General features: G+C 39.0%; 3 long non-coding RNA genes across 4 annotated transcripts in view; 2 read left to right on the forward strand and 1 right to left on the reverse strand.

The window, feature by feature from the left end:
* Positions 1-9,188, forward strand: LOC127387958 (uncharacterized). Its single transcript, XR_007890252.1, has 4 exons — positions 1-76; positions 4,418-4,628; positions 7,244-7,403; positions 9,005-9,188. It is a non-coding gene; the product is annotated as an uncharacterized LOC127387958 (long non-coding RNA).
* LOC127387959 (uncharacterized) overlaps positions 7,387-23,038 on the reverse strand; it is an 18,071-nt gene continuing 2,419 nt past the window's right edge. Inside the window, exons 4-5 of one of the 2 annotated variants that reach the window (XR_007890253.1) lie at positions 16,664-16,811; positions 7,387-7,754 (exon numbers count right to left, since the gene is read on the reverse strand). This is a non-coding gene — a long non-coding RNA (uncharacterized LOC127387959). Of the gene's footprint in view, positions 7,755-16,663; positions 16,812-20,842; positions 20,902-23,038 lie in introns of those variants that run through there. The other variant, XR_007890254.1, reaches the window with a different exon arrangement.
* Positions 18,062-23,038, forward strand: part of LOC127387961 (uncharacterized) — a 10,026-nt gene continuing 5,049 nt past the window's right edge. The window contains exon 1 of the long non-coding RNA XR_007890256.1: positions 18,062-18,120. This is a non-coding gene — a long non-coding RNA (uncharacterized LOC127387961). The remainder of the gene's footprint in view (positions 18,121-23,038) is intronic.

Below are 23,038 nucleotides of genomic sequence, written 5' to 3' on the forward strand. Positions count from 1 at the left end.
GTCTTCTCTAGAAGAACAGCCCAAACATTGAAGTGTGAAGCTGTGAGAGGAGCAAGGAATAGGGAAGAAGCAGTAGGTAAGTAACAACAGATGATAGGAGGGAAAAAAACCACATTGTTTTACCCATGTGAAGGTCTCATGTTTCTACTGTTTCAATTGCATTTCATTTTCTAAAGCTCTTCTTGACTACAGTGTCTACCTTCCTATTGCTACAATACCATTCCTTTCCTTCAGAATGACAGAGGTAAGACAGACCTTTGCCAGTCTTTGTTTCCAACAGGGAAATCAATCCATGGAGCAAAATGACCTGATTGGGTGAAAGCAGCAGAAGAAATAGGGAGTAGGATTTAGAGTCTTTTGGCTGCTTGTGCCTTGCTCTGTCAACCAAACCAACTGTCTTTCTCTTTCAGATTATTTTTTCTACTTCTTTACACTCCTCTAGAAAGCAGTACAAAGTTAATACATTCAGCACCGTTGTCTTCCCTGGGCACCAGGGCAGCCACATGTTTCACCTTATGGCAAGGTTCTCCAGCAGCTCTGACATGTAACAGGGCTGTGAATCACGCCAGTGGCCTTCATGTCTCTTCAAAGGACCATTTTTCAGAAAGGGCAAAATGATGTTCAGGCTAGCACTCGCTCACACAAAATGCCTTGTCTTCTCTGCTGGATTTCTTGCTGTGAATACCACGTTCATGTCAGCCTTATGGAGGGAGGAAAGATGAGTTTCTCTTTCCCTATCACTTATTTGGCACCTGCTCCCATTTCTCTTGTCTTAGATGAGGTTCACGCTCCAGTACTTAGTAGAGATATGAATGTTAGCTTGAAATTAAGTAACTCAACCATCTCTTTACTTCACTAAAATCTGTCCTGTAAACATACCAGACTGCAGACTCTTGAGAGTGGGACTATTTACAGCCTTGGTTTTATATTGTTTAGTACAACAGGGCCAAAGCCAAGAGGCTCTGGATGCCACTGTCGTGCCGATAATTTTCCTGGTGACCCAGAGGGAGAAGCAAGGCCAGACTCAGAGGTTAGCAGTTCAGAATGGGTTAAGAAAAGTTTAAATTTCTGAATTATAAAGTTGTAAAAAAGATTCAAAAGGAAGTAAGGGAATCCTCAGCCCACTCTTTGATAGTACAATACTATAAAAAGGAGATTTTTGTAGGAGTATAATAAAAGATTGTATAGGAGTATAATAAAACCCAGACACAAGTCTGAAAAATTCATTAGTTTCTGCCATGACTAAAATAAGCACTGTCTATGAAAACTACTTTGCAATGGTAATGAAAAGCAAGTGGAAAAGCAAGTGTTAGCACCAGTGCTGCGACGTGAAATAATTTCTGTGTACTCAGATCTGTCATTGTGAACAATGTTGTTGATTATAAACCACATCAAATTCCCAGTCCCCCAAAACATGTATTTTATTTTGCAATTTTTTCTAGTAATTATGAAATCAAGAGAATACTATAAAGTTTTACCACAATTAAGCTAAATATGCACTTAAATGACATAATATACTCAGTAATTGTAATATCTCTGTAACAGTAACTTCCTTCCTAGGAACAATCAGCAATGTTTCTCAAGCATTTTTCAGGGGTAGAATCTAATTATAATGACCATTCTCAGCTCTCTCATAATTTTGTAATTTAAAAGGTACTTGGATGCAACTTAGAATCAAGATTTGACCTGCAGAGCTTAGTCCTTAACTTGATAAGAGGAGTCACCTAGATTTGAATGGATTTTACGGTCCCTTCAGTGTGTGCAGGTTTGATGGAAGAGATGATGGCACAGGGAGTGTGAGCAGTTCTCTGAAAACAGAACTGTTTCCAGTCACTGGTGAGATACTGTTCACTTGTAAAGCTGTTACCATGTCATTGTGCTGAAGACCTTTGTGTTCAAGGAAATCAAAATGCTTGTCTGAGGCCCTCAGTGAGAGAAGGGCCGCACAGTATTTTGCTTCAAGCAATTTTTACTTGCTCAGGGAAGAAGGTCAGGTCACAATGTTGTGTCTTTTTTGTGGGGGACATGAGTGGCAAGAGTTTTATCCCAGTACCTTTCCCAGATTTTGTCAGCTGCATACATATCTCAAGAGACAGCTCAATATTCTCCATCAAACTGGGAATGTCACTACTTTGGCATTAATGTAATTATAAAATCGGTGCACAAATAATTTATTATCCAAAACATCTTACATCAAATGTTTGCATCCCTTTCCTATCCAATATTAGGCTGGATAAACTTTACTTTACAATAAATTACTTATAAATGAGTACATGAATTGAAAAAATTAGATAGATTGGTTAAATCTTTCTGTACTGCTCAGAGTTGGCTGTCAATGGTCAGTGGGAGCTTCCCAACAATTTATTTAGGGCTTCTGAGAATCTCATCCTTAACTGGTTATTTGTAGGTAGAGCTAATGCTTCTCATCTGTTTATAAAAATCCCATTTCACTTCTATTTGATCTTGCTTGCTTGTATGATACGATTTGCCTGAGAGGTAGTTTTCTGTCTAATTGAATAATAACTTCTTTATCATTTTGCTTAATAATTGACTTTTTTTCTCAATAAAAAGGAAAAATAAACCGTAACTAAGAGAGATCACATATTTCAGCTAGTGTTTAGTTAAATACAGTTAGAAACTATCATTAGTATTTCATAAAGAAGCTAATATGACCATAATTTAAATGTTGTTTCTTTATTGAGATAAAATTGACAAGTAAATTACTTTATATAAAAGAATGTGGAGTTTTTAAAGTTTCTAGTTTTGCAAATGTAATGAGCCAGATTTTTTTTTAATGTTAAGTAATAAGCAAGTAGGTATATTTTGAAGCGTGCAAGAACATGTTCAAATTCCAGAATACAAAATTGTCACCAGAGTTTTAAAAGCAGCTATTACAGGCACAAAACCATTGGAAAATAAAACCTTGGGAAAAGTTTTGTTTAAAGATTTTTAAGCAGTAGTAAAAAAAACCAAAAACATCTAATCTTGCACCTTGTTTATGCAGCTTGAAAGCACAACACCCCCAGATCTGTATACCAATTTGTGGGTATAAGGAATATGTTTATCATTTGCCTTTTACTGCTAAACTCAAGTCAGTGTATTTACATGGTGGGTGAAGTCAGCTGGGCTTGGTGAGCTGAATATAGACTTAATAAACCCTTTTGTTTTCTCTTCGCTTTAGAAGACCACAAGTTCTTTGTGTTCATTAATAACTTCATGAACTTCTCTAAAGAAACAAGGAGAACTAACAGGGAGAAAAGGTAGTTCCAAGAAGTGACATGCCAGCCACATGCAGGTGCATGTTTAGCATAGTGGATGTGAGGTTTTCATTACCTACATGCAATCAAGTTTTCTCAGCTTAACTGCACAAAACAGACTGGTTTTATGTCTGTTGAAAGATTTCTGTTTTCATTGGACTTTTTGATTAGCCTGTTACCTTCCCTGGGTAACTGGTTACTAATGCTTTTCTGTTCTTCAGAGAACTTCTCTGTCATACCCTGTGCATGTCCAAGCACTTCTCCCTTGATCAAGGGTAGACAGGCCATTTTTTTGCCAGTTACTGGCATGCACAGTCAAAGCTGAGGCTCAGTTTTTTTGTGTGACCACCATTACAAAACTTCAGTGTAAACACAGCCCAGGTTTTAAACCAGCTTGAGCAGCACTGAGTTCAGCATAGGTTATCCTCCTTGTTTTCTCAGCTCTCTGAAGGAATTCTGCAGCTTTAATTGTGCTCTCTGTTTCTGAAGATGGGATGCTGCCACTGCCCGTGTGAGATATTTTTTGGCTACATCCCCGTTGCCCCACAGACACAAACTGCTGTGCAGACACAGCCTAAGCAATGGCATACTGAGGGTACAAATAACTATAATTATGATTAACAGCCTTATTGCAGACTTAATGCCCAATTTTTATTGCTGCCTTTCACAGACCTGTCTAAGACTGGTTTTTTGTGCTATACTTTCAAAAAGCACCCACCACAATCCACAGTGCAATTCTCTTTCCTATCTACTTATCTCACTTTCCATTGTAATGAAATGAGAGCAGAAATCCAGGCCCTAGTTCACACAGCTTAATAGACATCATAGATAATATTGTTCAAGAAAAATCTTAACATGTTCTGTCTTCAGCAGAAATGGTTTAGGAAGTCAGAACCTAGGACTTTTAAATCTTTCTCTGTTGAACATAATATTAAGCATTAACCAATTGTGCTAGTACAACATTTTTACAGGCTGCTATAAAGCCTTGATATCTTTGCCAGGATGTATGCTGGGCAAAAGTCTGCACTGTGCTTTGCATGAAGACCCCAATCAGTGTCAGCTGGGACTGCCCTAGATTAACTACACAACTATGTGCTGTCTTGTCCCTCATAAGGAAATGTTTCTCTTGCAAACCAAGTTGTCTTTATTCTTTTATCCAGTTACTTTACCATAGGGCTTAAGAAGGACACAGATCTGCTGGAGTGAGTCCAGAGGAGGGTCATGGAGATGATCAGAGGGCTGGAGCACCTCTCCTATGAAGACAGGCTGAGAGAGTTGGGGTTGGTCAGCCTGGAGAAGAGAAGGCTCCAGGAAGACTTCATGGCATCCTGAAAGGGCAACAGGAAAGCTGGGGAGAGACTTTTTATAAGGGTAAGTAGCAACAGGAAAAAGGGCTAATGGTTTTAAGATGAAAGAGGGTAGATTTAGATATTAGGAAGAAATTATTTCCTGTGAGGGTGGTGAGAAAAATACACAGGTTGCCCAGGGAAGTTGTGGAAGCCTCATCCCTAGAAGTGTTGAAGGCCAGATTTAGTTAAATACTAGATGACCTTTAAGGTCCTTTCCAACCCAAACCATTCTGTGATTCTATGATTAGTCTGTGTAAGTAGCAAGTAAACAAAGCGAGCCTCTTCCTTGTACTGCACAATATAAAGCTACCAATATATATGCAAACTTCAAAATTATATCACCAAGGTAAGCAGAGATTTTTGCTATTGTACCATTTTATAGACACAGATGCAACCATCTGACAATTTCTGTGAGTTTATTTTCATCTTGCTTTGGAACAGTAAGTTAGGTAGAATGTGTTCAGAACCACTGAGCCACTCACTCAGAGAGGGGATTGCTGCCTCTTGCATTTTCTATTAAGATACCAACTTGGTCTGCAGGAGCCTTCACACCCTTTTCTGCTCTGCCTTCCTCAGAACAGGATTTTTCAATCCAAGGAATAAGCACTTAGTCAGAGCAGAGATTAGTTCTGCCATACCCAACACCAGGGTTTGGATGCCCCACATGTATAGTTCCCATCTTCCTCACAAGAGCTTTTTTAGAAACAGCAAAAGGAAAGAGAATCTCAGTGGGAAGACTCCAGCTCCCTCAATTTTACTGGTAGCTTAAACAAGTATAAATACCGATGTGAGGGGTAAGTCAGTGAAAAAATCAACCCTTATGTGCTCTTAGTCAAATGAGAGCAGTCAGGGATAGGTTTGAAAAATCAACAGAACTAGTTGAGTCTCATACATTTGTACTTAGTGTGATCACATAACTGTAAATTAAGGGAAATTCCTAAAGGAAATGGTTTTTGTCACATAAATGCTGACCCACTGCAATCAAATGTGGCCAGACTTGAGTCTCCAGCTCCCCAGACTGAGCATCAGAATACCATGAATAATGTCAAGAGGCAGCAGTGGGGCTGTCAGATGTTGCTACTGTCCTTACCCTAGTACTGCAAATACCCTCACATGTTATGAGTTTATAGGAAGCTTCCATGGATATTTTAATCCATAAGTGCAGAAGGCGTAACTATTTGACCATATCATCATTGAAGCTACTCATTCATTCACATACAGAATAAGGTTCCGAAGCTTAATCTTTCCAAGGCTAAAAATGAGACTTTTACGCAAACTGATAAAAGTTCTTTGATTTATCTGTAAACCAAAATAGTCTGGTAGTTTGCCTTGAAGTTAAAAGAAAAAGAACATACTCTGTCAAATCCTTTGCATTCCTTTTTATGTGGGTTTTTTTTTTGTCATTTCCTCTCTATTAACTCTGTCCTAAGGTAGAAGAGTGCACTCTTCTTCCCTTTACATACTGTACTTTAGCTTTGACTTTTTTGGTTGCAGCCTGTTAAATTTATTGACTATAAGCCCCTTGAGCTATTGAAGAGTATACAGCTTATGTTGTATATCATTTGAAAGACACTACTGGTAGGCTGTTTTAATGTGTTTACTCTATCCAGATACAATTTGTCTTACATATTCATTGGTTTTTAGTGCCAGGACCAGTTTCTTCATTGTAGCTATTATTTGGAATTCTTGCACAGATATTAAGGCCTGGTAATTTTTCAGTGCTGCTCAAGGGATCTGAGTGTCAAGTGAAAAAATGAGTGTGAATTTGGGCACTGAAAACCCCTAAGCAGCTGGCTTTGGAGATCTCAATTAAAAAAATAAAGGAAAATAATTTGAGATGCCATGAGAGACACTTTGGAAAGTCTAGGATATTTTATTTGTACAAATAGAGCTGCCCGAAAAGTAATGCTTTCCATTCATTGACAATTACATTTCATTTTCATTTAAAGATTTCATACAGCCTGAAAGTCAGAGAAAATTTCATTTGAAAAAGACCAGCACATGGAGCTGGGAAAACAAAATATGGTCCCCTGCATACTGCAGCTGCTTTTTCTAATGTTGGAGCTGACCAGAATACTGATTTCAGCAGGCAAGGGCTTGGGGTGGATCTCTTTTCAGATTAGAGGCAGGGCTTTCATGTGCTCAGCTTCACAGGAGAGAGCTTGAGAGCGATGACTGCTTATGGCTGCAGGCTCTGGGATCTTGAGGTCTCTGGCTCCCAGAGCTCCATCAGGCCAGTCCAAAGTGCAGGAACATAACATTGTGTATCCCATGGTGCTGGATCTCACCAACAGGATTTCCAGTCTTTCCCCACACCCTGATGTAGAGGTACAGCTCAGAATATCTTCCTTTCCTGCAGCACAGAAGTTGGCATGTGGGCTGCGGATGCTAACTTTGAAGCTAACAAGGTGGGATACCTACAGCAGCAGAGATTTAAAAGTACAGACAAAGTACAGAAAGCTGCAGATTGGGAATCCCACCCAGGCACTTCCAGATTTATGCTGCTGTAGGTATCCTGCCTAGTTAGCTTTAAAGTTAGCTGGAATATATCTACATGAGAATCCAACATGCCATAATCTGTTGGGCTTCTGTGACAGAACTTGGACTTCTGTTCATAACTTCTGCATCCCATTCCAGATACGATCACTTGATGTTTGCTCCCGAGAGAGACATCTCCAGTGGTGTATTTTCATTTCCAGAAAATCCATATGAAAAGTCAAACTCCTTTCTCTCTGGGAAAGCCATCAGAGCAACACTGAAACTCCAGGAACTGCACTCTGCCTCCAGTGACCCACAGGTGAGGTCTTGGTGTGCTGCCATCCATGCTTTGGACCATTAACCAGCTCCATGCCACACTTCCAGTTATTCCACCCAAATCCTTGTGCCTTCATAATCTACTTTTGCTACTTAAGTCTGTGACCCCAACAAGTACAGATAAGGACAGCTAGTTTGGTTAGTTTTTTGCATGGCAAACACTACTAATTGTATTTTGATTTTCAGTGAAAAAAAAAGTGGGGGAAATCATGTTGTCCCAGCCTCATTTACTGGATTAGATCCTCTGTGGCCCCACCAACAACATGGAAGTGATGTGTCCTTGCAGACAAGCTAGGAGAGCCTTAAATATTTCCATGTCATTGCTTCATAGCACCTTAAAGGCAGAGAAGTTGCAACTGTTAATGAAATACGTTTTAAGTTACATTTGCCCTATACAGTGTGTATGTGTGTTGTGGAAGAGGTGTTTACTTGTGGCTTGTAGTCTACATGTCAAACAAATACAATTATCGATTTCTGAATCTTTATAGCCCCCATCATCATAATTAGCTTAAGTGAAGCTGTATTTAGCTTGCATATAATCTCAATTTGCTGCAAAGGAAATCACCAAATACATCAATAATTTACAACCAAACAAACAGTGCAGCCTCTTCAAAAAGATAAAAAAAAAAACAAACAACAAACAAAACAAAACCAACAACCCATTATGCCCGGGCATTTCTGAATGCTTCTTGTGTAGCTTTCCTGAGCTAGATGTGACATATTCCAACATCAGACATTTTCATTCAAGCAAGGAGGAAACAGGTAAAACCAAACAAATAATGATGCAAAATGAAGCTCTGATTAGAAGACTGTGAATAATGATGCTCTCACATATTCAGTGTGTAGGATGTTTAACATGTTTTACATTCTGAACGTATCAAGCGAGTTTCAATGATTAGATTTTTGGTATTGAGAGAAACACCCTTTATTAGAGAGGGAGCTTGTCAGGGCTTGGTGCCAGTTGGCTGCAACCAGTTATCTTGCAAACACATCCAACACCCTCCTTTGGAGAAGAGCAAGAGGGAACATGTTTCCTATTTTCCTCTTTCCTTCTCTGTTCTACAAATTCATAAGAGGCAAGTGCTAGATCTTTCTCAGTCCCTGCAGTAATAATAATAATAATAAAAGAAAAAAAAGCCAAAAAACTTTTCCATGGCATGAGTAAATCACAGGTTTACATTGTTTAAAATTACCATTATGTTTGGATGCTTTCATACAAGTTATTAGTATGAAGATTGTATTAACTGGCTGCATTTCTCAAGTGCTGATAGGTAATATTCAGCAAATTCAAAAGATGGAAAAAAAGACATTTTTTTTTCGATTTATTAACTTAGTTTGTTGGGGTTTTTTATTGCCAGGAAGGTAGGGACCAAAAACATAGCAAAAATCTAAAACTTGGGATTATTTTGAATAAAGAGACCAGCCACAGGTGAATGATTGAGATTGAGTTTCAGGGCCGGGTGCTGTTAATCCCAATTTCAGAAAGATAAAACTCATGTTTCACAGCATGAGCCAAAGATTTACCTGATTAATATTGAAAAGGCATTTTAAGTATAGTCATTTAATCCCACATTTTTCATGCAGATTTTGCATCTTCCTCTGGAATATCTCCTTCTGGCTCACGACAAAGCCTGATTATTGGACAAGATGACCCACTACCCTGGTATGTCCCTTCTCTGTAGGAAGGATATTATGGAGTCTTCTGCACGTTACTGGTTGGTATCCTTAGTGTAACTCAATGTATTTGCTGCAAACCACTGTTTAGCACATGCCTGGGATACTATTATGTTCATCCTGAAGTCACATGTGGTATTATAGCAAATACTGAGCTTTTAATATAGAATTATTTTGCAGGGTATCAATGTAAAATATATTGATATATGTGTGTGTATACAAGCAATGAAAAGGTATTCCTTAGAATACAACATGTGATTTAATTAATTGTTTTATGCACTATTAACAAACATGCAGAAAAAAATGGTGTTGCATGCAATCTCCCAAAGTCTGAAGCAGGAAGATAACTATCTATCAGAAGCTAAAATTCTGCTCTAAGTTTAAAATAACCTTTTTTTTTTTTTTTTTCTAGAGCTAGAGATGTTCATAGTTCATTATATAGAAAGGCTTTCTTATTTCTCAACACTTCAGAAAATAAATTACTATTGTGTTTGGCTTGGAATGAATGAATATAATCTGAAATCTTTTGTTTGCATCACTGAGCAATGTGCCATTTTCTCAAATGAAAGCTGGGTGTGTTTGCAGAGCAGACAGCAGAAGGGTGTCTGATTACCTCACCATTCCTTTGTACCAAGCATAGATGAGGCAAATAAGAACTCATCAGCAGGAGGAGGTTTTGTTTTCTTCCCAAACAAACAATCAAAGAATCCCGGAGCATGGTTTAAACTATTCAGACTGCAAATAGACTGAATTTTGTCTGCCTGATTCCAGTAAATACTTGTGTATTGCTTGCAGTGAGATTCTTTCAGGAAAGATGCTGGAAACTGTAAACACCCATGTAGAAGATAATGCTCAGTAACCAGTCTTGGGCTTTCATACAGCAGAAAGCTTTACTGAGCAGGGCTATGAGAAAACAGCTCTGTTGACAAAAGCCCAGCTATAGATACAGTTATGCAGGCAAAAGGATCTACTTGTCAATACATTTTCTTTCTGTTTAGAGCTCTACAATAAGATGTATTTGCCAGTATAGATGCTTTCCTTGCCACACTTCCAGAGTGTGCCAGTGCAGCTCAAGGTGCACAGTGGCTAATTAATTAGATGGCATGTCTTGGAGTATTAAAGTTTGGTGTTCCTTATCACTCCTGGGATGGAAGTTACTGGTACTGGAAGATTTAGTTCCTGATTCTGCAATTTTAATTCCTGTTGTGTATGTGGCACTAAGCCACGTCATTGATGCCAGTGAGAGGACAGTGCCCCTGAAGCTGCCCAAAGCAAAGACAGCTTGAAGTGAAAGGGAACAGAAGGACTGAACTCAATGAAACTAGATTTAGGTACATGCAATATTCTGCTTCACACCTGCTGTGCTCCAACCCTTTGCTGACCAGCGCCTGGACCTCGCAGGGCAGGTGGCAGGGGACACAGTACACAGTTGTTCCTGGTTTCTGCTGACAGTTATGGTCAGCTTGATACTTTCCAGTATTTTGTGCCAGCAATCCATTCCCTGGAAAAATTTTGGGCAGCTCTAATTAAAATGTGCTAGCTTAACACATCCCAAGACCCTGTTTTTCATTGCAGAATTATCTTACCTATGGCAATAGGCACCATGTCTGGCACAGTTTCCAGTGGAAACGTTGTTTCAGACAAAACTTTTGCCAGAAAGCATTCCTCTGCTTTAGCATGTGACATAAGGGGAGAGAGAGAGACACAGGGATGTGACAATAAAGAGCTTAGTTGCTGGACCGCTCTTCTAGAATCCCAAGCAGTAGTTCAAGTCCCTGGTGTGGCTTGAACAGAGCAGGGATCTGCACCTCCAGCTCCTGCCTTCTGGTCATCTTCCTCTCCACTGGACTCTTGGTCTTAATTTTTTGTTTTTGTGAGAGTTGTTGGCACATTGCTGCTATAGAACAAGGGTATTTTCTATCTTTGATAACTGCTGCATGCAGGACATTCAGCTATCTTATGTGTTTGACTAGAAATCTGCATATTCTCTGCATCCTTTCTGTACTGTAATGAGTTTTTCAATGTGCACATGACAGCATTTGTTACTACTTTTTGCAGCTGTATCAAGCTGGAAGCTCCTGTTTGCCACAGGCTTCTGTGGCATTAGCTGGATTGGGCAGCAAACAGGTTTTGTGGTTCCGCCCAGTGTGGCAGGAAAGGTAAAGGTCATCACCACCACAGGTCATGGGGAGGAGTGGTCACTCCTCCGAGCTGTCTCTGGAGCTGCACTGATGGTGTTTGCTGATGCAAATCTGCTGCAAATTACAGCATGTGGTTGTAGATCAATTCATGCTCCTGCCTGCTGCCAGCAACGTGCTGTGCATGAATGGAGCTAACTTGGTAAATATGCACTCTAGTAACAGAAAATAACCAAGTGTTGTAGAAAGGAATAATTAATTAATGTTTGCAAAGCACTTAGAAACTGAAAAGTACCTTATTAGTGGTACGTGTTCAGGGGCCTGTCTTTCTCATCAGAAGTTAAAGTAATCTTTTTAGTCTTTAACTGCACAAAAGATTAAGGGTATAAAGCCTTTGCATCTAATGTCCTCAGTCAGGTGTTTTTGTGCCTGGTGGTCATTAAGATGCCATAAGTAAAGAAGAAACAATAAATAGCATGAATCAGCTCATTTTCACTGCTGCCAGAAGCAAGTTGATTTACATGAGCTGAAGATCAGTGACAGAGAATCCAAAGCACAGCTCCTCTTCTTTCCTATCAGGCTCAGCCAGAGCCAGTGACTGGTTTATTCGCTGCAGCTCCCACCTTTGTGAGCCCAGCTGCCAGGAACAAATACAAAAGTGTATTAGGGCACAGGACTCCCTGTGCAGTGAGGCAGGCAAATTGGATGTCTCAGATTTGCTATCTGGGGCCGTCAGCATGCTAAATGATCAGCCTCTTAGGGCTAGACAGCAGGAATCCTATTTATCAGGTGTGCTCTGTGTGGCTGGAAGGTCACACCTATGTCTGATTCCAGTCCAAGAGCTCAGGAACATAGAGAATAAGCATCTGTGCCTTTACATTCAAAGAACCTTGGCTCCCTCTAAAAAAAAAATCCAAGTCTTCATGTTGCAGGGGTCACCAACAGAAGTGTGGATTTACTTGGGAGACTAAAGAACTATGAGTGACCCAGGAGAGGTCCATCTGGGGAGATGAGAGTGATCCCAGGCAGACCCAGCCACATAGCATTGTGAGTGTGGTGTGGCACTGCACCTCCTCTGCAGTCATCTGCAGCCTGATCAGCTCCTCCAGGAGGTTTGCATTCCACAGTCCATATTCTTACCTGCCTGAGAGGGTGTTCATCTTTAGTTCACTCTCTGTAAATAGTGCCTACATCTTAGATGTTGTAGGGGGAGGAGTGGGGAGACTGTCTTGTGGAAAACAGGGCACTGCAGAAAGCACTTTAAGGTTAATTGGCCAGAGAGCACAGGGAAAATCACTGCACTGGCCTGTCCACCAGAGCACACACTTTTATCATATGCCTCTATCAGACAAGTTCTCTTTCTCCAGCCAGAAATTTTGTCAGGCTAAATTTGATGATGTTGGGCATCTGTTCCATATTTATGAATGTCCAGCACCTCAGCAGCTCATGCTGATCTTCCAGATTAATTGGAATCCTGATGATGTGCCCACTCCAGCTGCATGGTGCATGAGCAGTACTCCCAAGTACAACTGGCAGTGGTGCTGGGAGAGCCAATCCAGTCTTTGATCCCTTAGGTGTTTCCTCTCACAGGAGATCAGTGGCTTTTTTTATTCTCCAGAATTAATTGGCAGAATAAGAAAGGTTGCCTGCCAAGCTAATCCAATTATTCAGCCCTTGCTGGCCTTGAATAGAGCTCCATAGTTGATAAAGGGTCACAGTTAGAGAGAATTAAAATCAGTCATCAGGACAACAGATATTCTGGTTTTTCAATCTCCAGCCTAGGGCAAGGGTATGTTTGGCGCACTTCAGTTGTAGTACTGGAACACAGTGTGCCAGAATACCTCTTCATGACATTTTTGGAAGATTAAACTGTTACTGGTTAATAGTTATCTTTGTAATTAGCCAGCTGTTATAGATGCACTTATTGAATCTGAGTGGGGCCAGAGCCTTTGCATGTCTTCCTTGCTCCTAACTTTGCTTGCATTCACCACAGGGAGCGTTGTATGAAATCTATAAAGAATTAAAAAAATAATAAATTGCCTCTGTGAAAGAGCAGTTCTGTTAAAAAAAAAAAATATTAAAAAATTGTAGTTGCACTATAAATGGCAAAAGTCATAATAATTTGTCTTTTCTTGACTTCATCAAGAGCACAGGCTTTGGAGCACTTGAAAATCTTTTCAGAGGTTGGAGTAGAAACCCAAGAGGTCTCTCAGAGGTCCAGACAAGATTCTGTGGAGCTGCTGACTCTCAAGTCAGCACAGAACTAGACTTTTCAAATAAATCATAAGCAGACTGAGCTTCTGAAATGGGATAGTTAAACTGCTGTTACTTTCTACTCCATAGTTATTTAAATGAGTATCAGGAACTAATGCAAGAATTAAGCAAGTGTTTAAATTGTGATTAGATTCCTAAATGTTGGAATAATAGACTCCCCTAATCCTACTTATAGGGGAAAAAGAATTTTCTTTTCCACATGTAATCTCTACATATTACAGACATTGATATGTACATACAGAACCTAAACATATGTATTTTATCATTTTAAGCTTTCAGTCTTCTCAGTGATCTCATGGAAAATTGTTATGATCTGTACAAATCCTAGTTACCTTCTGTCCTACGTATCCATAGTGGTTGGAATGAAGAGTCTTTGTCAGACCTTAAGTACCCTCTGACTATTATCAGCAAAATTAATCAAGCTAAGACATTTGAGAGGCGAAAGCTTTTTTTTTTCTGTAGGTTTCTGAAACCAGAGGCCACAGCTGAAGTGATCTGGGTGAAATACTCAAAAGAATCCAGCACAGGTAAATGACCGAACAGAAAGTTCCACAGGTGTCAAGGCAGAAGGTGAATGTATGATAATTAATTCTTTCTCTTGGAATATATGCCACTAATTGACTTGGTGGCAGTATCATTACCATGATTCATAAGATCATAGATTTTAGACCAGAAGCAGCCACTATGATAATCTAGTCCTACTGTCTGCACAGCAAAGACCACAGAACCTCCCCCTGTGGTTATTGCATCAGCCCTTCAAGTTCTGGTTCAATTACAGTGTTGTGTTTTTTTCTCCAAAAGCCATCCACTGCTTATGAAAAGATGGTGGGATAGAAAATCTACTGGGTACTTGTGTAAGTAGCTCTGAAGGTATTTTTTTTCTTTGAAGTTTGCAGTTTATTTTTTATATCATATTTACATCCATATTTCCACAGGATTTTTTTGTATGTGTGTCTACATGTGCCCCAGAAACACTAAGATATCTCTCAGACAAAGGAGTATTATTTTTTTTTTCCTGGAGTTAAAGATACGTGAAGAGTTTATAGTAAACCTCCTATTGTAATATTAGTATTAACTTTATAATTAATGGATCATTGAAGCTTTAATATCCTTTCTTTCCTCTTTCTACCCTCCCTCTCACTGTTCTCTCCTTGTAGCCTTACCCTTCCCCCCCCAAAAAAAAACAAAAACAAACAAACAAAAAAAGTAAAGAAAATAAAAAAGGGGAGAGGTGGCAGAGAAAACTGAAAACTGACAATTAATCTGAGGAATTTTAAAACATTCAGGATGTTCCTGGACACATCTATGGCAGGCAGACCCTGACATTCCTGCAGTCCTGGACAAAGTGTGTGTATATTTTTGTTTTATGACCCCACCTGTTCCCTCCAACACAACTCTCTCCTTGTTCCCTAATATTCCCCCTGAGTCTAATTGAGTTGATTTGTAGAACATGTGAGGATTGCTTAGGGAGATCATAGCAATGACAACACAGTGACACAAAAAAAACTAGAGAGGGCATCGTGCTGCTTTTTTGGAAGGGTAGAACTGGCCTTTTTTGCAAGCAATATTTCAGTGAGTCAGCAGGGCTCCAGGAGCTGTGCCCACTTCTCACTCTGTAACCAACAGTGAATACTCTGAGACAAAGACCATTCTTTGCTCCTTTGAGTATCCTTTTATCCCACAGAATAATTTCATTGATTTAAACAGAAATTAAGTATAAAAAAAAAATAGCCAAAATCTGATATGCTTTTTGGCACTGACCAAACCCTCATCTTGTGAAGGCAGTGTCAAAACATCCATTGATTGTACCTGAATAAGCATCTCATTGAAGTGAGTGATGCTGCCTGTGAAGTGGCTTTCAATTATTTATGATACATTTATAGTGCTTTGTAATAAAAGTCCATCAAAACCTAGGACTTTTTTATTGGAGGTGGACTCAGTGCATGAAATGGAAGAGTTCAGCACTCAAGTCTTGTTATGATACAGGTATCCAAATGAGTCAGTAGTGATTATGATGTTATTTCCTCATTATCTCATGACCATTTCATGTATCTGGCTAATCTGTGGACAACACTAACTGCTGTGCTCTTTCAGAAGCTGAGAGAAAACATGAGGAGTTCCCAAAGGTGCAAGTGGACTTCTCTGTATTTATAAGTAAGTTCATAACAAGCTGATGTGATTTTACTCAGCCAGTGACTTGGTCTTGTTCTTTTCTCCATCTGGTAGGTAAACAGGCAGATTCAATTTATGCCACGTGTTTAGTTTTCTTGTAACAAAATGAGCTGCTTTTGTATTTCTAGTCACTACGAGGTGGTAGAAAATCTTACAAGATAAATTGATTAATGTTAAAAAATGAGGAGTTAGCATGAACACAATAACATGCCACCCAATGCACAATATTTTGTTTAAAGGAAATGGCAGTATGCCTTATTCTTTAGTAAAAAAAGCTCAATTACAGACCTTAAAGAAAATTAAATTTATAGTTGAGCCTCAGAGTTTGCAGTTACCAGTTGTTTCCTGGAAGCGACTTTGAAATGAGTTTGGGAAATCATTTTAGTATTGACTTGGGCCATAATGGTTGGCTGTTGCTTTTTGGAATAAGATTGATTAAATTACTCTGAACTAGCTCCAAGTCCATGTCCTTCTTTGAGGCCAATTGTGAGTATGACCATAATACACTCTCTAAAAATATTTCAGAAAGTAAATAATCTCTATACCTGGAAGCATGTCATTGCTCTCTTACAAGAATAAGCAAACCAATTTGGTTCCTTCTCTCAGCATACGTCACCTCTTCCTTTTATACCACACACTTTGTCTGGTCTTAAAAGGCTGGGGTTTCTTCTGTATACCAAATAAGAGATAATTTTGACTATGTCTTTAGGAAAGAACCAGTAATAAGTATCTGTATTTGCAGTAATAAGACTTGGCAGTTGTACTACTGATTTCAGCCTTTATCTGCCACTCTGAAATGTAGGACCCCCCCTCCAGTTATTTCCTGATACTTCAATAAACCTGGGGGACATCAGGGCCACATGATGCAACACTCTATATAAGAGCATGGGAATCAATGCTCTTAATCTTAAAAAAAAAAAAAAAGCTGTGAAAATGAATTCCAAATATGCAAAGAGCCCATAAACAGAGACGTGAAAGGACTTACCCACAGCTGCTCAGTGTGCCTGGGCTGGAGACAGAAGCAAAATCCAGGTCTTCAGAGACCTTTTCCAGTGTCTTATCCAGCAAGCTCTGCTGCTTCTTGCTCACCTGAGTTATCTGCAGGGACATTGTCTTGAACAGTGACATGCACTCTGCAGTCAACATGCACAGAAAAAACAACAGCTTAGGCTGCAACTCTCCAAAGGACAGTCTTACCAATTACTGTCTCATGTTTGAGCTGTAACATATACATATATATCTTTTTCCCTTCTTTACTTTCTGGTTTATTTGAGCTTCAGAAAGGATAACAAATTGTCTCCCGGCAAATGTGCTGGTTTATTTTGTATTAATTTGAATACCTTACTGATAAACTGAATGTACTGCTGCCCCACAAACAAGGTAGATATTAATGATGCCTCTTGTGCTTGCTTTGTTGATGAAATTTTAAATGTAGCTTGTTAGAAATGGAATCTTGTTTAAATTAATAATTAGTAGTTCAGTCTGCTTAAAACAATACTTTAATTATCTACAGTAATTCAAAGAATTGAGGAATATTCCTTCAGGTATTACAGTGTTATTTTAGATGTTCTGCTTAAATATCTACATTCACATTATTCACTAATATTGCCTCCTCAGTGGGCTGACATTCAAGCTCTGGGTACTTAACATATTTTATAAACCACAAAAGTGGAGAAGATACAAACTAAAGGAAAAAGAAGCAGTGAATTGAGCTCTTAATGTATCAGCCAATATCTCAAGTCAAGTCATTTGAGTGGTCTTACAGCAGAGCATGTACCTAAATAAACAGGATCACCCTTTCTTTAAAAAAACTGATGTCCCAAATGGTTAGGGTAGAAGCAGGTGAACATAAAAGGAGGATTCTGGACATATGGCACTGAAGATCCAGTTGACCAAGGGAAAGAAAATAAACACCATGCAAACACTGGGCCAAATGCCATAGGTTAAGGCAAGTCTGCATGTGCTGTTAAGCAGAACTGAGAAGAGAAGTAGTTTTAGCCACTATGGCTTTATTCTTTACCAAGACAGGGGCGGAAAAGCCAAGCAGAACTTACCAGGTTCAAGAAGGTGACTTTGAAAGAAATTTATAGTGAGTGAACATGTATTGAAGAAAAAACAATTCTGTTTGCTTCAGGAATGGCACGGGCAGCTTCATTGCCAGTGCTGAGGATGATTTGTGTTCAGAAAATAGCCTCATGTTCTGTGCCTTGTGCAGAGGCTGTCAGTGTATATGCACCATGAAGTTTCTGGCTATGGGGGTTCTCTAACTCTAAGCACTCCTGACAGCCCAGTTGCACAGCAGACCTTTCTTTTTTCACAGTAGATTCTCTGAAAATAACTGTTTACAATTCTTCTTGGCCTCACTTTCTTCCTGCAGATTCGGACTGAATTTGACTCAGTAACAAGACCAAGTGACAAATTTTCCAAAGGGACTGCTTTGAGGTGAGACAAGATTGGTTTCTTTTGTTCAAAACTTCCTGCCACAAAAAGGTGATCAACACAGTGAGGCTTCCAAGAAGTATTTATATTGCTCCCCAGCCAGTTTTTGGAGAGAAAGGGCTTGCTTTCTTTCTTTTTTACTTTTTTTTTTTAAAAAAAAAAGAAGTATTGTGTTTTTGTTTAAAATATCTTATAGTGGTTAATTTCTGGTTAAGCTGTAGCCTTTTTCTAGGCAGAGAAGTGTATTTCTGAAGGCAGCTGTGAATATATCCTATGCTTTTATTATCTTTTGCCATGCAGTCATTAATTCTTCCAGCTTTCCCCTTAACATCCTGTTATTTTCTTTCTAAACCTCTGCAATCCTACGCAGAGAAACTCACTGGCATTTTCTTGACTCTTTCAGAATTACCCTTTTTTTTGGGACAAATGTTTCCTCATCTTACTTCTTGTTAATAACCAAGAGCACTCCACTTGCTTGGAGTTGGAGCTGGGCAAAACCAACGTCACAAAGAATACTCATTTCACAAATAGCTGATGCATTTGAGAAGATGAATTCACAAGGACCATGAAGCTGCTCAGCCCAAACAACCACTGTATACACCACTGCAACACCCAGGAAAGGTTTTACAAAAATTTCTACCAAAGGGCAGGGATATTTCTGAACAATTAGGTCATCAGCCTCATCGTTTTTCATTAAAACTGAAATACCCAAATGCTCTCTGTAACCTCTGAGTGCCTTCTGCTTTAGCATTCATTGGTTATGACAACTACTAGAACAGATCTGCACTTAACGTTTTGGTCTGAAATCCACCTTAAGTATCCAATTATGAGAACCCAGAGGAATTATGTCCTTTAAGTTGCTTAGATCTAAAGATGGATACCATTTTCCTTTCCACTGCTGAAGATACAGGCTTTCTGGTCTTTAGTCAATGCCACTATTAAATATACAAATCAGACATTATTTGAAAAAAAAAAGAATAAATTCACCATGTAATGTTAGCTCAAGCATTTTTTTTTAAAATCTAGTATGGACTGTCTGGCTTTATTAACTGTGACTGCAAATACCTTAAAATATGTCAGCAGAGTTACTTTGTTATTGCTGTAACAGCAGTAGATGGGATTCAGCATCTAAATCTCTTAGCCTATATTGTGTGTCAGAATGTGGGAAAGAATGGCTGGAGACAACTGTGTGGAGCTTAGTGTTGTAGAAGGGTGGGTGCAATCATAATTCTTGTGTCTTGTCCTTAGCAGTAATGAGAGAGGTTTTGTAGGCTGAGTTGTGAAAAAGAAAGAAGAATAGGCTTTGTTTGACTATTATGGCAAGTGTCAAACCCAGTGAATAATGCAGATAATTTTTTGGACACTGAAGTGGAGAATAATGTGTGATTAATGTCAGTTCCACTGTTTGGCTTCCTTGTTGCTCTGTACAAGTTCTGTGGAGTTTTTCAGAAGAAAAAATGGTACAGAACTATGTCTTGAGCAAGGACTGGGTTACAGTTTTTATCTTACTTTTGTTGCTGGCTGTTTTTAAAAGCCTTTTAAAGTACCTTCTAAGCCAACATCGCAGTTTTCAGTCTATTGGGGTAAGTCTGTCCTCAGTTGCATCTTTAGATATTTAATGGAGTATAGATTAAAACCATGCATGGTCATATATTCTCAATATTTCAAGTGTCATTATCCTTTAGAAATGTCTGCTGGCTTTAACTCAGGACAATGATATTCACTGTTTTAACAACTTCATGTACCAACAGGCAATGCTCCTGCTGGCCAACACCAGCCCTCATCTGTCTGCTTCTGTCTCACTCTGTCTTCTCTCTCTGTTTCTCTTTGTTTCTTTGTCTCTGTATTTCTTTCTGTCTGTCTGTCTTTTTTTAAAAAATCAAACTTCTCCAATAAATTCTTTTGTTACCCAGAGCTGTTTGTTAAAACTCCTCTCAAATCCTGGCAATCAACCTACACTTTTTTTCCTTCTTTTTTTTAATTTTTTTTTTTCCCCAAAAATTCAGTAGTCCTGTATGAAGTTCTCTGGATCAGACCTCAGCAGTGCCAAGCACCAAAGAATAATTACCTCCCGTGTTTCATATTTGACATGGCTGTTAACAAATAGCCAGATGAGATTTGCACTTCCACCACGCTACGCTATTGACAAGCACTTCAGCTCAGGTCTTCTCTTGTCATACTGTATAGAATATTGCCACTTGTCCACTTTGAATGTCATCTCATTGAATCTTGACCATCTTTCCAATTTATCAGGATCATTTTGAATCTTAATTCTGGCTTCAAGAATGCTGTTACCCTTGAAAGTTTAATGTACACTGCAAATTTTATGAGCACAGTCTTCCATCATTTAAGTTAATGAAAGCACTGACAGGCCTCTGTCTGAAATGCCCTCATAGCTTTAGAGCAAAGTATTAAATCATCTGGAAAAATGTATTTTCAGCCACTTTGGTGGTACTGTTGATTAGTGCTAGTATGTATTTTCTCAGCTTGCTTGTGTGGATGCTCTGTGGCTCTACCAGGGCAAACACAGATGCCCCCTTCTGCAACTCTTCTCTACTAAGCAATTATTCTGTTAATGCACATATTGGAGCTTTTGTGGTTCCTTGGGTTGTTTTATTTTTGCCTCAGATGCTCAGGAGTAAAATATCTTAACAAAATTGTATTGAATTTTTGTTTCAAAGTACCTTCTTTAATTTCTGTGTCATGGTTGCAGCAAAGATGGATGGCTTGAAGAGTTCATTATTGTGACACTGTAGGTCTGAAGAAGAAAATTTCTCCACATTTCTGTAAAACCACCCACAGAACAGATGTCAGGCATTCAATTTAGGCTGGTTTCCTGAGAATTAATTTACATTTTGTGTATTTGAGTGTCTCATTTTAAAAGGTATTTTTATCATTATTTTGAATACAGTAAGGAAAAATACCTTCACAATAACAATAATTTGGTTTTTTTGGAAGGAATTATAATTATTTTTTGCATATAAAGAAGATATCATTCCACAAGCCTAAAATGTATATCTATTTGTCCCCTGTAATTTTTCATGATAGATAGAGAAAAATACATGAAATCACATAGTGATAAGATCTTTTGATCTCTTCTTTCCCTGCCTCATGACTGTTAATATAAAATTGTCAGCAGAAAAAACTGTGAAGTTAGAACTTTATTATGAAAATATTCTGGATTATATACACTGTATTGAACTACCTTTTGTCCCTTCCATGTAAATTTATATTCTACCCTGTCCTAGATGTGAGATCTTTTCCTCTCACTGCCTTCAATCATAGAGAATCTTGTTCAGAAGATTTTTGTTCTTTCTTTCTGTTGAATATACGATGAAAAACTTGAATAGCCCTTAAACCAACTCATTTTAAGGAAAATCTTACGGGGGTGGGAGGAACAAGCATAGGAAAGGCTGCTGAGACACTTCCTCCTACCATACAAGGCGTCTTCAGTAACCCAGAAAGCTTATCAAAGTCAAAACCATGCTTCACTGGTACACACATCTATCTAGGATATCATCAGGAAGCTTCCTGACAAATCTTTGGGGGGAAGACAAGATAATTAAGGAACTGACTTTAGAATGTGAGCTGTTAACTGGTGCACTGAGCTCAGCAGAGCACACAACTTGTAAATGTCACCATCAAACCAGATATTTATTAGTTTGAACTGACACACTCTAACTTCCCAGTAAGTGGTGAGAAAATATTCCCTATCACTTGACACATTTAAAGCTGCAGCAGATTGAACGTGGCCTGAAAAAAATGTTCTCTTGAGCAGAATGCTCTTATGGCAGTGAGGGGAGTGATGAGATGAACTGGTTTGGACTTTCCCTTCTGGTTTTGTCCCCTCCTACTCTCTTGCCACCACCTCCAAGGTCCTGTTGAGTCTTTTTGCTACAATAAAAATTGTTTCCAGAGTGCTATAGGGTAAGTGGGCAACTCAGCTGATACATTAATGAGTACATGGAGAATAGGATGACCTAGTGGCCAGAGTACAAAATATTTGGAACACTTAAAAAATAAAAAATTAGAACTGACATTTTTTTCCTTCCTATCTTACCAGCTACAGACTGCACTGTGAGAGAAACCAACCACAGACTCATTCTCAAACTGTCCAGATGAAAAAGGCACAGGCTACTTTGCTTATTGCTATAACTCTCTGGAGTTGCTTCCTGCCACATATTTGAGTACTATATTCAGGCTAATTTGCCATAACTTCCCACTAGAAACCTGTTCCATACCCCGATAAGTCTCATCCTAGCTCTTATCACAACTGCCACTCTGAAAAACTCAGTCCATATTTTCCTTCCACTTTCATTCTGAATCAGAGATGCTGCCTGAAAAATTTAAAGGCTAAGGACCTTAGCAGGCACTGGAGAATGGTGTCCAGACTGTTCCTGTAATTTTCTCTGCCCTGTGGAGGATATGGCATTTCAATAAGAATTCTAGACAGGCAAGCAAAAGTTATCTATATGACAAGACTATGTCCTACACTCATCTCTTGGAGATAAGGACATTTTTACCTACAACTTGGGAAAATATTTAACAAGCCTGAAAGGAGAAGTGTCCTGTAACACTATTGGTTCTACTATACTGAATTAAAGAAATAGAATATAGAAAAGAAATGCAATTTAAAAATATCTATCTCAAAGCATGATCCATTCAGACACAAACCCCCTCTTGGGCCAAAAGGATGTTGAACTGGTTCAGGCTCTGTTTGGCAACACAGGACCCACTACATACTCATCCCCCCTATTTCTTGGGTGTCAGCATAAAGCTGACGTGGTTGGATGTGTGGAATAGGCTGCAATGTTCTCAGAGGAGAGAGGCCCAGCTGTAAAGCAGGACTTGGCCTGATGAACATACTTCTCCAAGTGCTATGCATTTCCACAGGGTGTTTTGTATTCCCATGTAATCCCTT

Source organism: Apus apus, chromosome 8 (assembly GCF_020740795.1).
Source record: "Apus apus isolate bApuApu2 chromosome 8, bApuApu2.pri.cur, whole genome shotgun sequence".
Taxonomy (NCBI): Eukaryota; Metazoa; Chordata; class Aves; order Apodiformes; family Apodidae; genus Apus; species Apus apus.